The sequence below is a fragment of the Salarias fasciatus genome, chromosome 17 (assembly GCF_902148845.1).
Source record: "Salarias fasciatus chromosome 17, fSalaFa1.1, whole genome shotgun sequence".
Classification (NCBI taxonomy): domain Eukaryota; kingdom Metazoa; phylum Chordata; class Actinopteri; order Blenniiformes; family Blenniidae; genus Salarias; species Salarias fasciatus.
The window spans coordinates 21,995,881-22,011,685 of record NC_043761.1 but is presented as its reverse complement, the minus strand read 5'-3'; the positions used below and the strand labels follow the sequence as shown (position 1 = coordinate 22,011,685).

Genomic DNA, 15,805 nt, shown 5'->3' with positions numbered 1-15,805 from the left:
ATGAGTCTGAATCTGAAGTCATGGCGCTATTCTTTGTTCTGATTGGTTGCTAAAAAACCACTCACCTGCCTCCTCCTCCGGGCTGCCGGCCCTCTCCAGTAATTAAGATAGAGGGATCAGCTGTTTTGTAGAGGTAATGCCCTTTGTGTGGAAGGAGTGAGGAGTAACAGTTTTTTCAACCACTCTAAACACGTTATTTATATATTTTCTTTGGAAAGTCAACCACGGAGAGCTGATATGATTTTGGTTGGAAATAAATATAATCCTTTTTTGACATATAGATCTCCGCGAGTGCTTTTTGTTTAAGTGAGTCACAAACCTCCTCCATGAAGACGAGACAACTCTTTTGACGTCTTTTTTCTAGACTACAAGGGCCGTGACAAGTTGAAAAAACTCCACTAAAGACTCGGAGGAAACGGGGAACGTGGGCGAGTTTGGATTATCACTCATCAGGAACATGAAAGAACCGGCAGGTCGTGAGTAAAGTCAGCTGATCGAATTTATGAATGGATGCTGTGATGCGGATCCTTGTCTGTTGTTGAAATGATGGCACCGCCGAAGGTGATGATGATGTTGAGTTTGTTTATTTCACCAAACGTAATCCCAAAGTGAAGAACAAAATGAGGAGCTCAAAACTATTTACAATATGTACAAAAGGAACAGGGGAAAAAAAAAGGAAATTCTTGAAAAGATATTGGTCTCTCCGTTACCTTTAGTGTAACCATGCGAACCAAATGCTTGCCAGCTCTCACTCTCTGTCAGTCAGTAGGAAGTCTGGCTCTCTCTCTCTCCCCACAGGTGGAGGTGGGCCTCCTTTTAAAACCACAGGCCCCTCCCCTCAGGTAATTAACCACAGAAATAGATTTTTTTTCCACAAAACACAATAAATCCCTCTAATAAATTCATGGTAATTTGTTCAAAAATACACAGAACCAAATAGTCGTACCACTGCATCTCAAAATAGGTCAGAAATAAAAATAAATTGTTTTCATGCCAAAATCGGCACCTTTCGGTGACGTCATCATGATGTCACTTCCGGGTTTCCCCATCTGACGGGCTATAAACAGGAAGTGAACCCGACGCTCGGTTTGGCTGTGGGAGGACGTGAATGGGACATGAATACTGGTGAAAAAGTTTGCAGGGTGAAAGATTATGGCAGGAGGATGATTTGGCAGTGGTCGAGTGTGCACCCACGACTACTGCAGTGAATAACAATGTCCAAATATGCGGGGAACGGAGCAGACGAACAGGGAACAGACACAGGTGAGTGTTAATGTGCGTTTTAATGAGCTCCAGCGCTGCGCCGTGGCCACCGTCAGAGTGACTCCGTCACTCCGTCACAGATGCGCTGCCGCGCGCTAAAGAAGCCGATCAAGACAGCGGAAAGCAAAGTTGCGAATGACGGATTGTGGACATGGACTGCTTGATGCCGGATGTTTGAGATCTGAAGGACTTTAAGGATATTGAAGGAAATCGTGTGGTGATTGCAATGATGTTCGGCACGGAAGAGACCACAGCTGAGGCGGAGGAGATATTGAGAGCGCGCATTGCGTCACGTCAAGCCAAGCTGGGCGCATGCACGAGGAAACTGAACGAAATAAAGGCTTTGATGACTGACGATGGAAATTTGGATAAAGTAAATGACATGTTTAAAATGTTTGAAAGAGCTGTGGAAGAGTTCAAAGATGCTCATAGCTCTGTGCAAGAACTCTTATCAGAAGAGGAAAGTGGAAATGATTTCGTTGACTGGTATGAACCCAGAATAACTAACCTGGATTATTTTAAGAAAGATGTTGAAACATGGAAAGAGAAAATTGCACAATCTCGAGTTAAACCTTCTGACAGCATATCAAATGTGTCTCTAAAATCAAAGTCCACCTCCACTGGATCAAGAACCTCCAGCTCGTCCTCAGTCTCCTTGGAAGGCCAAAGCCGAACAAGCTGCTGCGCTGGCACGAGCTGCTGCACTGAAAGAAAAGCACAATTTACAACTAGAAGAAACTATACTGAAAACTAAGATGGAGCGAATGGAGCTGGAGGCAGATCTTGCAGCATCAACTGCTAAAATAAAAGTCCTTCAGTGTGTGGATACTGCTCAGGAGGGCGATGGTATGAATGCATACTACGACTCTCACCATCAATCTGAAATTGTGGAAAGCAACGAGGAATCGGCACCTGCTAGGGTCACCAACACACAAGATGATCCAAATGGACCTCAGAACCGGACTAGAACTGTGGATCCTCCTCAGACTAGACACTGTGCTGTACAAGTTGACATGGATACGGTTGTCGATACTGCACACGACAGCATGAATACAATTATTCAAAGACAAAGTGACATTGCGGAGCTTATTGTTTCACAGCAAAAGCTGTCTCTGTTACCTGCCAGAGAGATCTCTGTGTTTGATGGCAATCCACTGGAATATCAGTCTTTTATTCATGCATTTGAACATTTAATCGAAGACAAGACTTAAAACAATCAATACAGACTTTACTATCTTGAGCAATTTACTTCTGGTTTGCCAAGAGACCTGATCCGTAGCTGTTTACATATGGAGGCCAGTAGGGGCTATAAAGAAGCAAGACACCTCTTAAAAGAACATTTCGGGAATGAAATGAAAATATCTGATGCTTACCTGGAAAAAGTTTTGAACTGGACAGCCATTAAGGCTGAAGATGGAAAAATGTTGCAGGAATATGCCCTGTATTTGAGAGGTTGTTGCAATGTCATGCAGGATTTACAGTATTTGGAAGAACTTGATATCCTGTCCAACTTAAGACTCATGGCTTCAAAACTACCCTATAAACTGAGGGAAAGATGGCGATCCACGGCTTATGAGATACAACAACAGACGGGCAGGAGAATCAGATTTCAGCATTTCGTGGAGTTTGTGGAAAGAAATGCTAAGATGCTCATGGATCCATTGTTTGGAGATATTCAAGACCAAGTGACAACTAAGAAGTCTTTTCCAGGAGGCAAGATGGAACAAAAATCACTGAGAAACAAAAACAGCAGTTTTGCTATATCAGTTGGAGTGAATACTGAGACGTTAAGGAGCACCGCAAAACCTTCATTAGTTCCACAACAGCATCAATCTGCACTCAATGCTATCATTTCTACATGTGGATTCTGCGAGGGGAAACATGCTCTAGTTGACTGCTCACAATTCAAGAAGCGGTGACATGATGAAAGGGTTGAATTTTTGAGAAATCATGGTTATTGTTTTGGTTATCTACTGAGAGGTCATGTCAGCAAAAACTGTAAACGCCGCTTAACATGTCAAGTTTGTCAGATGAAGCATCCTACTATTCTTCATATTGTTAAAAGATCTAGGCAGGAAAATCAGTCAAAAACTACCACTGATACAGAAGAAACACCCATAAGTAGCGCTCTTGTGTCAGCAGGGGGCGCAACTGGGGCCGGAAAAGATTGTGCACTTGCCATTATCCCAGTCAGAGTGAAAGTGGCAAAAGGAAGCAAGTATGTCCAGATGTACGCTTTCCTGGATCCAGGACGTACAGCTACATTCTGCACTGAAAACCTCATGAACCAACTGAATGTAAAGGGGCGCAAAACTGAGATCCTCTTGCGAACAATGGGGCAGGAAAATCTTACAGGGACCTATGACATCAAAGGACTGGAGGTGGGAGATTTGGAGGGAAAGACGTATCTAAATCTGCCAAAAGTTTACACCCAAAATAAAATCCCGGTGTCAAAAGAAAACCTCATCACACAAACTGATTTAAGATGGTGGCCTCATCTCAGTGGCATCCAGCTGAAGGAAATTGAAGCAGACATTGTGCTCCTCATTGGGACTGATGTTCCACGGGCATTGGAGCCCTGGCATGTGATCAACAGTCAGGAAAATGGGCCTTATGCAGTCCAAACCTTATTGGGATGGGTGGTGACTGGACCACTTGGTGTTGATGACACTGATGGACATGAAGGACCCATTGCAGTTTCTACGAATAGGATCTCAGTGGTGGAGCTGAAGGATCTCCTCATCAAACAGTATCATCAGGACTTCTCTGAGAACATGAATGAGGAGAAAAAAGAAATGTCAGTTGAAGATAAACAGTTTATGAACATTGCTTCCACTTCAGTATCTCTTCAAAATGGCCATTATCATCTGCCACTCCCCTTCAAGGATAGGCACAAGGTTATGCCGGAGAACTACGGACCGGTTAGAGAACGCACACTGCTCCTTCTGAAAAAGAAGAAGCACGAGAAAGAGAAGAAGAAGAAAAGACCCAGCAAAGCCACTGTGAAGGCCATGCGGGAGGCTCTGGCCAAAATGAAAGAGGAGGAAGAGCAGGCCAAGAGGAAAGAACGACTGAAGAAGAATGGCAAGCTATTGATCAAAGCTCAGAGAGAAGCTTGGGCCCGAGCCGAGGCCACGCTGAAGATGCTGCCTGCTCAGGGGGTGGAAGTGCCATCCAAAGACTATGTGCCAAAGGAAAAGCCAGTTTATGACAAGAGGAGGAAGAAGAAAACAACAAATGTTCAAACTCCTGAGGAAACGTCAGAGATCACCTCAACCACCTCGGAGACGCTAGAGCCTGTTGCCATGGAGACGGAGGTGGAGGCCTCTCCGGTGGAGCCAGAGGTGAAGCCAGACACGGCCATCGACGACTCGGAGGCCATCGCCAGCGATGAGGAGAAAAAAGTAAAAGTCCACATTGAAGTGAAGAGAGGCCGGTCCATGGTGAAACGCTGGGGGGTCATCTTCACCTGCCTAGGAAGTCAAGCTGTCCACCTGGAGATGGCAAACTTTCTAACTACAGACTCCTGCATAAATGCAATACGCAGATTTGTGTGCAGAAGAGGACCAGTTATAAGCATCAGAACAGATTGTGGAACTAACTTTGTTGGAGCTCAAAAAGAACTAAAGGAAGCATTGAAAGAGCTGAATCAGCAGAAGATCCATAACACATTGCTAGCTGAAGAAGTGAAATGGATCTTTAACTCACCCTTTGGAGTCCACCATGGCGGTGTCTGGGAAAGATTAATCAGGTTAGTCAAAAAGATTCTGACGTCGGTTCTAAAAGAACAAACACTGGATGATGAAACCCTGTCAACTGCACTATGTGAAGTCGAAACCATCCCGAACGATAGACCGATAACCACAGTCTCAAATGACCCCAATGATTTGGAGCCATTAACCCCAAACCACCTGCTTCAACTTAAAGCGAAGACAATCATACCGCCAGGTGTATTTGAGAAAAGAGATCAATATTCCAGAAAGAGATGGAGGCAGACCCAGTATCTCGCTGATCTCTTTTGGAAGCGATGGACGAGAGAGTATCTTCCGCTGCTGCAAGAAAGAAACAAATGGCACAACACAAAAAGGAATCTGGATCCTGGAAACCTGGTTATCATCGTTGATGACACGGCACCAAGAAACTGCTGGATCATGGGACGTGTGGTAAAGACATTTCCGGATGCCAAAGGCTTTGTGAGGAGTGTTCTGGTTAAGACAAAGAACAACATAATCCAGCGACCAATAGGTAAACTGTGTCTGCTGATGGAGGCAGCGGGATAAACTGAACCTGAAGCTAGGATTCTCTAGCTTCTGTGGACATCATCATGGACTGTGAAAAGAATGATCATTGAATGAATGGAACTAGGACATAAAAATTCTAAGTTTATGTACCCGTTATTGTTATTTGTTTGGCTCCTTTTGTTTGTGTAATTGTTCCGCTAAGGCTAACAATTAGGGGCCGGAATGTTGGAGCCTGTTCATGGCGCTATTCTTTGTTCTGATTGGTTGCTAAAAAACCACTCACCTGCCTCCTCCTCCGGGCTGCTGGCCCTCTCCAGTAATTAAGATAGAGGGATCAGCTGTTTTGGAGAGGTAATGCCCTTTGTGTGGAAGGAGTGAGGAGTAACAGTTTTTTCAACCACTCTAAAGACGTTATTTATATATTTTCTTTGGAAAGTCAACCACGGAGAGCTGATATGATTTTGGTTGGAAATAAATATAATCCTTTTTTGACATATAGATCTCCGCGAGTGCTTTTTGTTTAAGTGAGACACAAACCTCCTCCATGAAGACGAGACAACTCTTTTGACGTCTTTTTTCAAGACTACAAGGGCCGTAACACTTCCTGTGAGACTATTCAAACTAAGCGCGCTGCAAGATTCATTCATTCAATTAATTGCACTGTTTTCGCTAACTTGGCTCTAAAAAGTAGGAGAAGTAGAGAAAATAGTGTGTTTTAGGTGCACCCTGGAGCACAGCGAGGAGGATTCCGCCAGCCTGACGGAGTACATAGATCGCTGCTTCGACCAGATTGTCATGGGGAAACTGAATCACACATCCACCGCCTCTGCTTCCTCATCGAAAGCCAAGACAGTGGAATGAGGAATCGTCTGGAGCGATTTCTCCACCTGCGGATGACTTGACGTACGTTCTTATCTCTATAGATAAGAAACTTTACAGCCGCAATGCCCGCTTGAGCCTGTTGGAAATCCTCCGCAAGGAGGAGAGTCAGTAAAAACCCTCACGGAGGGGATGACCCACTGTCTGAGGAAAACAAGAAGATTAAAGAAACGGTGATTTGTCTCCAGGTCAGGAGCATGAGGGACAACTTAGTATTCTCTGGAATCCCAGAGCAGACGGAGGAGGACCCCATGGCAACGGTGAAAAGTTTCATCAGATCGCACCTGAAGCTCCCAGAGGAAGCGGTGAAAAACATCTCCTTCCACAGGATCCACCGCCTGGGAGGGAGAAGACCCGGCGAGTCCAGACCCAGACCCATAGTGACCAAGTTTGTTAACTTCAAACAGAAGGAGCAGGTGAAGAGCCAGGGCCGGCAGCTGAAGGGAACCAAATATGGCGTGAACTATCAATTTCCAAAGGAGATCCTGGATCGGCGCAGAGTTCTGTTCCCGATCAGAAAAAAGTCCATCTCCGAAGGCTCCCGCGCCGTCATCACCATGGATAAATTATTTATCGACGGCCAGCTTTTCCAAGATCCAAACATCACTCCGTGGCTCTACTGATCTCAGGTGCTGTACGGGGGTCTGTTTGACTGATTCTGGAAGCTCCCGGTGAATATTATGTAAAAACTTGTCAATGGTAATTTACCTGCCTGGGTTGTAGGATGAGATGCAGTTGGCAACAAAAAAAAAAAAAAAAACCCAAACATCAGAAACCACAGTAAACCTGTATGTCCCAACTCGGTCACTGCAGGTGTTGCATGATGTCTTGGAAGCGGTTTTGGGCCATGATGCCAATCTTCAGAGGGGATCCCAGCTTGCTGACCAGACATCACGCAGTGATGGGAGTTCGATCACCGCCCACAAGAGGAGGATGGCAATGAACGCTACGACTTCAGGGAAGGCCATGAACCAATTATCATGCTGTTTCTGGCATTTATGTTGAACAGTCCATTCCTGAATGGTCTAAAGCACGTCAAGAGTGATGAAACGAAGGAAGCTCTGTGAACGCCTTGACACTTTTCTTCTCTCCATCTGTGGAGTAGGGTTTTATTGTGCTGTGATGGACTGGCCATCATCTGCCTTCTCCGTCAGTCTCCTGACAGCTGTAGATTCTCTGCATTTTAGCTTCTTAGCTGACAATCATATAGCATGAAATTCTTAAGGCCAGTGACTTTTATGCTATCTTTAATTCTGCCCTATAGCTTGAACAAGCTTTTCCTGGATTGCTCTGATGTCTTTATTTTGTCTTATCGCAGCTGAGAGAGGTTCAATAAAGATGGCAAAAAGTGAGTGAGAGAGTAGACAGCCATGTCTGGTGCTTCTCTGCAGACAGATGCTTGGAGAAGTCTGCTCATTGGTTTTAACACATGCAGCTGGGTTGTTAAAAACAGTAGTGTGTGGTGTTGTTTTAGTCATGGCCAGCAGTAAAACAATAGCCCCCTCCCCCCATGCATCCTGCTGCCACCACCACTGAAAAAAAAGCATTGCCGACACATGCCAATTCATGCACATTCCAAAATCAAGGCCACTATTATTCAACAATACTTCAGTACTAAACCAACCAAAGTGGCATGGCTATTATGGTCTCTAATTCTTTGAATTTTGACCAAATTACGACATTTGCTTGTGTCTATGTACCTCCCAAAAGTAATTATAAAGATTCTTCACTCAACGCTTCAAAAAAAATGTTTTTAATGCACAAGATATTGTGTCACATGATAATAATGTTTGAAATGACAAAGCTTTGACTGTGCGTGCACAACTGCTATGTGCACATTGTAGTGTGCAAGTAGTATCAGTTTGGCAATAAAAAAAAATAGCCTAGAGATCCATAGATAAAAACCTGCAGAACCAGACTCAGGGGTGAAGAGTTTTTGCTGTTCTGGTTGTGTTTAGAGAATAAAAACAGACAAAAGTGTAATGCTCAGACAGAGAAAAACAAATAGATGAATAACAACTCTGATTTACATAACAGAAATAGAGCATTATATTCTAGAGAGTTCAAAAAGGATAAAGTGTTCATGAATATTTCTTCAGTATTTAATACGCTGTGTATTTTCCTCCAAGTCACACCAAATTTCTCACACAGTCAGAATCACCGAATGTGGGTATGAGCAATAAATGAAATTCCTTTCTTCATGTGACTCCTCCTTATTCAAATATTCTCTGGATTATATGTCAATTCAAGTCATCTGTTCATTCAAGTATTACTTAAAGTGAAATATATTTACAATTATATTTATCTGACTTTATTTTAAACACAAAGTAATTTCAGTATTACCACTTTTAGTGGTGTTATTCAGGTATGGGAAAAACAAAAGCCATAAACTGTAGTTTAACAAATATGTTGGGTCAATCCAACTTCTATCAAAACATTTCAGAAAAAACCTTACTTTGAGGAATGAGGTCAAAGAGAATCTGTCAAAAAAATTGACTTTTCCAACTATTCCTTCTCATGGGCAATCTATAGAGTAGAAACAAGAAAAAAGATGCAGCATAACACTCTGAAAGATCTTTTTGAACATATCTGACATATGTTTAATATGTTTAATCTTACCTCAGAGGAAAGTCAGTGGAGGAAGTAAGTAAGCACTGAAAGAATCCTGAAACTGATCTTTATCTACAGTGCTGTGGTGTCTGTGGGGAGGGAGTTACCTCATATTAGAAGGGCCGGGGTTGGTGACGTAGGGGGGGGGGTGTTGCACTGTCGGTGGGGATAAATAGGCGGAAGTGTTCCATCAGTGGGGGCTTCCTGGATGACAGCTGTCACGGTCGGTGCAAAGAATAAATCACGCTCAATCCGAGTCCAGCGTCCGTCTCCTCCTTCCGCAATCCTGCGTTTGATTTCCTGTTCATGATGGTGAGGACTGTGAAATCAAAACAGTGATGCAGCAGTAATAACAATCACATATGACTGAATAAATAAAACTGCGATATAAAACCTTTCATTTGGAAACAGAAGTGGTGTAAATGGATGGATCAGCTCGTGAGGAAGCCACAGGACAAAAAACAAAAAAAAGAATTTTTATCGGAATCTTACCCTTTCGGTCATGACCCAAAGCTCATGACCATAGATGAGGGTGGGAATGTAGATTGACCGGTAAATCGAGAGCTTTGCTTTTCGGCTCAGCTCCATCTTCACCACGACGGACTGATATAACTGCATCACTATGGCCGCTGCACCAATCCACCTGTCAATCTCACGCTCCATCCGTCCTCCACTCATAAACAAGACCCCGAGATACTTAAACCCCTCTACTTGGGCCAGAGTCTCTCCAACAACCTGGAGGGGACAAGCCACTTTCTTCCAGTTGAAGACCATGGCCTTGGATTTGGAGGTGCTGATCCTCATCCCTGTCACTTCACACTCGGCTGCCAACTGGCCCAGTGCATGCTGTAGGTCTAGGTTCGATGGAGCCAACAGGACAACATCATCTGCAAAAAGCAAAGATGAAATCCTGTGGTCCCCGAACCGGACCCCCTCCGGCCCCTGGCTGCACCTAGAAATTCTATTCATAAAAGTGATGAACAGAACCGGTGACAAAGGGCTGACCTGCCGGAGTCCAACATGCACCGGGAACAGGTCTGACTTACTCTCGGTAATGCGGACCAGACTCCTACTCCGGTCATACAGAGACCAGACAGCCCTTAACAAGGGACCACAGACTCCGTATTCCCGGAGCACCCCCCACATGACACCATGAGGGACGCGGTCGAACGCCTTCGCCAAATCCACAAAACACATGTGGACTGGTTGGGCAAACTCCCTTGAGCTCCCTATAGAGGGTTTAGAGCTCGTCCAGTGTTCTGCGACCAGGACGAAAACCGCACTGTTCCTCCTGAATCCGAGGTTCGACTATCGGTCAAATCCTGCTCTCCAGTGCTCTGGAATAGACTTTCCTGTGGAGGCTGAGGAGTGTAATCCCCGTATTCGAGGGTGGACCCTAATGAAACCGGAATTTAGTTGTAACTTTTTATTCCTTACATTTCAAAATAAAACACCACCGTCGCCTTCAAAATAATCTCCATTCGCATTAAAGCAACGCTCCAGCTGTGTTTCCGACTTCACAAATGTGTCGGTAAACTCATTGTGCCTTTAAGGGCCTGCTGTGATTTGTCTGTCACCTCCTCCACATCTGCAAACCACTTTCCCTTCAGCTGCTTCTTCAACTTGGGGAACAAGAAAAAGTTGTTAGTTAGTTAGTTAATAGTTTATTTCAGGCAAGGATGCACAAACAACATGATTTCAACGCAGGTATCACTTACACGACTGTAACAGGACAGGTAAAGATGCATTCACACCGGACGCGTTGCAAGCGTCACGGGCGTCACTGACGCCTCAAAGTTGACGCGTGTAAAGTGTGGAATTCGACGCGTGTTCAAATTACACACGACGCTTGCAACGCTTGCGATGCGCGGCAGCTCACTAGCGGGAGTGGGAGGAGCTTGTGTCCTGTCTTCATGTTGACAATGGCGGGATCGGTGCAGAAATCACTTTAGCTCTAAACTCTTCAAATGTATAACTTTATCGATTTTTTTTTTTAAAATTAGGCGACAAAGTGGTCGTTTAGAGCCCGATTGTGTCGTTTATTTGTCTGAATACGAACTGTTTATGATTTTGTTCGGACGAATTCGGCGAAATGTGAGCCAGCCGCAGTGAGTGGCTCCAGCACGGAGTAGTCAGAGAAGCAGAGAAGCAGAGAGAGAAGCAGAGCACACACGAACCCTGGACCCGCCACGGGGGCCCCCCGCCCGGCACGGCGCCCAGCGCTGTTCCCCCGACCCAGCAGCCCAGCCTCCAGGCCCGGTCGGGCTTTGGCGGCGGGCGACGCGGATCACACCTTCGGCCGCCCCCGCCTCTCCGACCGGCTCCCCGGCGACCCGCAGCAGGACCGAGACGCGCGGTCTCACCCAGCGGTCCTACGGAGTGGACCCGCTCCGGGCGTCGCACTGAGTCGCGCCACCCCAGCGGCCTCTCCCGGGCCCAGTTTGATGAGCTTCTGGCCCTCATCAGCGCTCAGAATGCTCATCTGTGATTGGATGACGCGCGCATTGATGCTTCCAAAGTTCAATTTTCCCAACTTCAGGCGCTGACGCCTGCAACGCGTGTCGCGTGTCGCCAACGCTCGAAACGCTCGGAAAGCGACGCTCGAAAAGCGCCTGACGCGCATTAGGTGCGTTGAAGCTCGTCCACCAGAGACTTTGAATGTAAAAGCGACGCCCGTGACGCTTGCAACGCGTCCGGTGTGAACGCACGATAAGACATGTGCTTACATATCCTGAATAAAGTGCCTGAAAGGGAGTGGGAAGAAGCGAACTTATTTAATCCCACCCCCATTACATAAATTATAGACATAATATCAAAGTCACTTTCTGTTCATTTCTATATTACAAACCCCAAAACAACAGAAAATACAGATAAATATTTGGCAAGTATGTGACAGAAGTATTAGAATATTTTTGTTACCATGGGCAACAAATACATTACAGCAACGGTTACATACCCACAATGGGAAGAAATGAAATACCAACAATGGTAAAGTAGAACTGTCCCAGCAAGGGTGATGGACAGAATGCAGCAATAATAATGAACAACAGTACCAACAAAAGTAAGGAAACAGCACACAATAACACAAGTGCAACAAAATACTGATAGAAATTTCAGAACCACTTTCTTTATACTGTGACCAGACCATGTTTTTATATAATAATTTGAATCTTTTGGCATTGCTTGTGCTGGGTTTTCAAATTGTTCCAAAGTTTGACTCCACATACAGACACACAAAAACATTTACGATTATTTTTGGCACAAGGCTGTTTAGATTTTCCATAACCTCTTAAATTGTGATCATTTACTCTTTGAATAAACAGTTGTTGTAAGTTAGTTGGCAACAATTTATTAAATGCTTTATAAAGAACTATAACGGTACTAGAATTAACTAGATCAGTAAATTCAAGGTCTGAGTTGTCGTGACAGCGCACGCTGGCCGAGCGAGTCCGGTGACAGGCGGTGTGGCGCTCACACGAAGCGTCGGAGCGGCGCAGAGCGGTGCTCACTCGGAGCACGGAGCGTCGGGGTGCTCGTGGGTTTTCATAACCCACCAACCCTATGTAAATCACGCCTGTGAACTACGATAAATGATCTAACCAACTAACTCTAATGCTAAAATGATGCTAATGCTAAAACAATGCTAATCTGATAATCGCTATGAAAAAGATCGCTCGCTCTGGTCCGACTCCGACTTGTAGGGGAGGCATCGCTTATATAGGGCTGTACTCGATGACGTATGATGGATGCAGGGGCGTGGGCGATACGAACGTTGGATGCCATCATCCAGCCAATCACAAAATTGAAATGCAGTAAACGCTGTTAAACCACTTGGGGCGGTAGTGAGATGGTTTTTGTCACAAAAATACGATTTTAAACAAGTTTGCACTAAATTGTAAAAGTAATGTCAGAAACGAGTAGACAACAACATCAGACATGCATTTATACAGTTTATCAGCAAAAAAAAAAGTGATTTGGGGGTTAGTTGCTCTTTAAGATGACTGTTAGAACTGCCAAACATCATTATTTTGGTTTTGTTTAAATTTAAAGATAGTTTATTAACATCCAACCAATTTTTTACTTTGTTCATTTCCTCATTTAGTGTATTTACAAGATCATCATAGTTTTTACTGCTACAGAATATTGTTGTATCATTTGCGAAGAGAATGAGTTTCAAGCAGCCAGATACAGCAAAAATATCATTTATATAAATATTAAACAATGTTGGCCCCAAAACAGACCCCTGAGGTACACCACAAGCAATATCAAGTTGTTCAGATGTATACTGCCCCATTTTCACATACTGCCTTCTATTTGTTAAATAACTTTTTAACCAGTCACCAGAAATACCACGGATTCCGTAACGATCAAGTTCATCGAGCAAAATTGAGTGATTAATTGTATCAAATGCTTTTTTGAGATCAATAAAGACATCGGCTACAAATTGTTTTTCATTTAGGTTCGTAGTAATTCCTTCAATTGCATCAAGTATTGCCATCGAGGTAGTTCATTGTTTAAGAAAACCATATTGTCCTTCATTTATTATGTGTCACACGGGGCCACATCCGGCGAATAATTCTGATCGGGGAGGAGTCATCACATTTTTCGTCAGAAACTGCGTGACGCGCAGGGCCGTGTGCGCACCATTTTGGCAGAGACCCGGCACAGCCCCAAATCCTGGCTTATTATCCTTTGGCAGGAACTCCAGGAGACCCCCGTCGGAGGTGGAGGGTCGTCCTTATGTGGGCTGATCCTCAATGGACATCTGGTCCTTCTTAAACCACCCGAACCACTCATAGACCTGAGTATTCCCCAGAGCATCATCCTTGTAGGATTGCTGCAACAAGGTGAGTGTTTCTGCTGCTGATTTTCCAAGCAAAAAGCAAAATTTAATGTTTGCGCACTGCTCAAGCGTTCCAGTCAATGTCAAAGTCAAAGTCAAAGTCAGCTTTATTGTCAATTTCTTCACATGTACTTGACATACAAAGGAATCGAGATGACGTTTCTGTAACAGTAAAAGTACAAGTGCACAACAAGACAAATCCTAAACTAAATAAATAAATAAAATGCAGTAGCTTAAATGCAAATATAAATATAACAGTAGCAGCAGGTCTATGCAATATGCATATGCAGAGTCTCAGTTTGGTGCAGCAGGTGTGTGCAATTTACATATTTGCATGTGCAGAGTCTCAGCTTGGGAGGGGGGAGAGTCCAATGTTCCGAGACTCCTCCTGCCAGCCTGGTGTTCCTTCTGGCTGGGGCTGAGAGTGGGGAGGGAAGAGAGTTCAGCAGCCTCACAGCCTGGTGGATGAAGCTGTTAGTGAGTCTGGTGGTACGGGATCGGAGACTCCTGTACCTCCTTCCAGAGGGCAGGAGGGTGAACAGACTGTGTGCAGGGTGATTTGAATCACTGACGATTGTGATGGCTTTGCGGGTGAGGCAGGTGGTATATAGGTCTTGCAGGGAGGGGAGTGGTACACCAATTATCCTCTCAGCTGTTCTCACAATGCGTTGTAGGACAATGTCGCCACTGTGGAGAAATCGCAGAGGAATGCGGCACTTTGTTACGATAAATAGCGCGTGACAGACGTCAGTGTCACTCTGGGATCTCAGATTTTTCACAGATATGCATGAGGCTTACCTGTAGCACAGCTGACGGCCAAAAGTCGAAACTCATTATTAGTATTTTATGACCAAATTCCGGTTTCATTTGGGTCGACCCTCATAGTTGGAGCACACCCTCCGGTCCCCCTTTTTAAACAGGGGGACCACCACCCCGGTCTGCCAATCCAGAGGCACTGTCCCCAACCGCCAGGTGGTGTTACAGAGACGTGTCAACAAAGGTGGCAAACAAAGAAAACATAAGAGGCTGCAGGTGCAGAATCCTATATGGAGGTGTGGCAATGATGGGTGGGATTACTTATTGTTTGAAAATGTATTGAGGAGCATGACAACACCACGCTGGGAATTTCACCCAGAGAATTACTCAAGAGATATATTGGGGAGATGGCTGACAGTGATCTGACTGGCTTCCAATGTCACTCCCAAGCTCACACATGTTAATGCAATCTCTTGCTACCTGGGAATTATCAAAATTACCCAGACCTCCGCAGTGACTTTGTCAGCAGTCTACATAGCTCGGTTTGGGACATGGATATGGTTTAAGAAATGCCTCTGTTCTCTGAAAGGCTGGTTTGTTTCACAAATGTCTTTTGAAAGATTACCTTTTACAACCCATTGCTAACCCGATGCCAGTATGTGTTAAAGAAATACTTTCAAAATTTTTTGTTACAAGGTTGTAAGACATGTGTTACAAAAGACACTGCTACTGTTTGAACAATGGCTGCTTGTGATGTTACAAGATGAATGCTGCCTTGTAAAATTATTTTGTTTACATGTTGGGCAAATTGCTTAGTTTGCTTACCGGAAATTGCTGTCATACTGTTTGTGGTGTACAGTACACCCACACCATTTAGAGTTTTTGGCTAATATTGATAAGCAAATTTCAAAGAATTAATTATTGGGCTACTTGAACCTATTTCAACTCATTTAAACAACTTTTTGTTTTCTTGAAAAATTTGGATTTATTTACCACAGCTGTCTCCAGTTTTTCTTGTGAAACAGATGTAATGCACAGTTTCACTATTGCATAGTTTGGAATAGTGTTTGAATTTGTTGTTTTGTTACAGCATGTGTTTGTGAAAAAGTAAAAGGTAGGTTATACAGTGTTCCCCAAGAAGTGAAACAACACTTAACGGTTGAATGTTACAGTTCAGTGTATTTACTGGAAAAAAGAAAACTACAAGGCATAA

At 44.3% G+C, this 15,805-nt stretch overlaps 1 protein-coding gene across 3 annotated transcripts in view; it reads right to left on the bottom strand.

The window, feature by feature from the left end:
- The window catches only part of LOC115404114 (NXPE family member 3-like), a 61,730-nt gene extending 52,663 nt beyond the window's left edge, over positions 1 to 9,067 (bottom strand). Inside the window, exons 1-2 of one of the 3 annotated variants that reach the window (XM_030113297.1) lie at positions 9,003 to 9,054; positions 8,839 to 8,909 (exon numbers count right to left, since the gene is read on the bottom strand). The gene's annotated coding sequence lies outside the window, so the exon portion shown is untranslated. Of the gene's footprint in view, positions 1 to 3,889; positions 3,940 to 8,838; positions 8,910 to 9,002 lie in introns of those variants that run through there. The other 2 variants (XM_030113296.1, XM_030113298.1) reach the window with 2 other exon arrangements.
- Between the last annotated feature and the right edge of the window lie 6,738 nt (positions 9,068 to 15,805).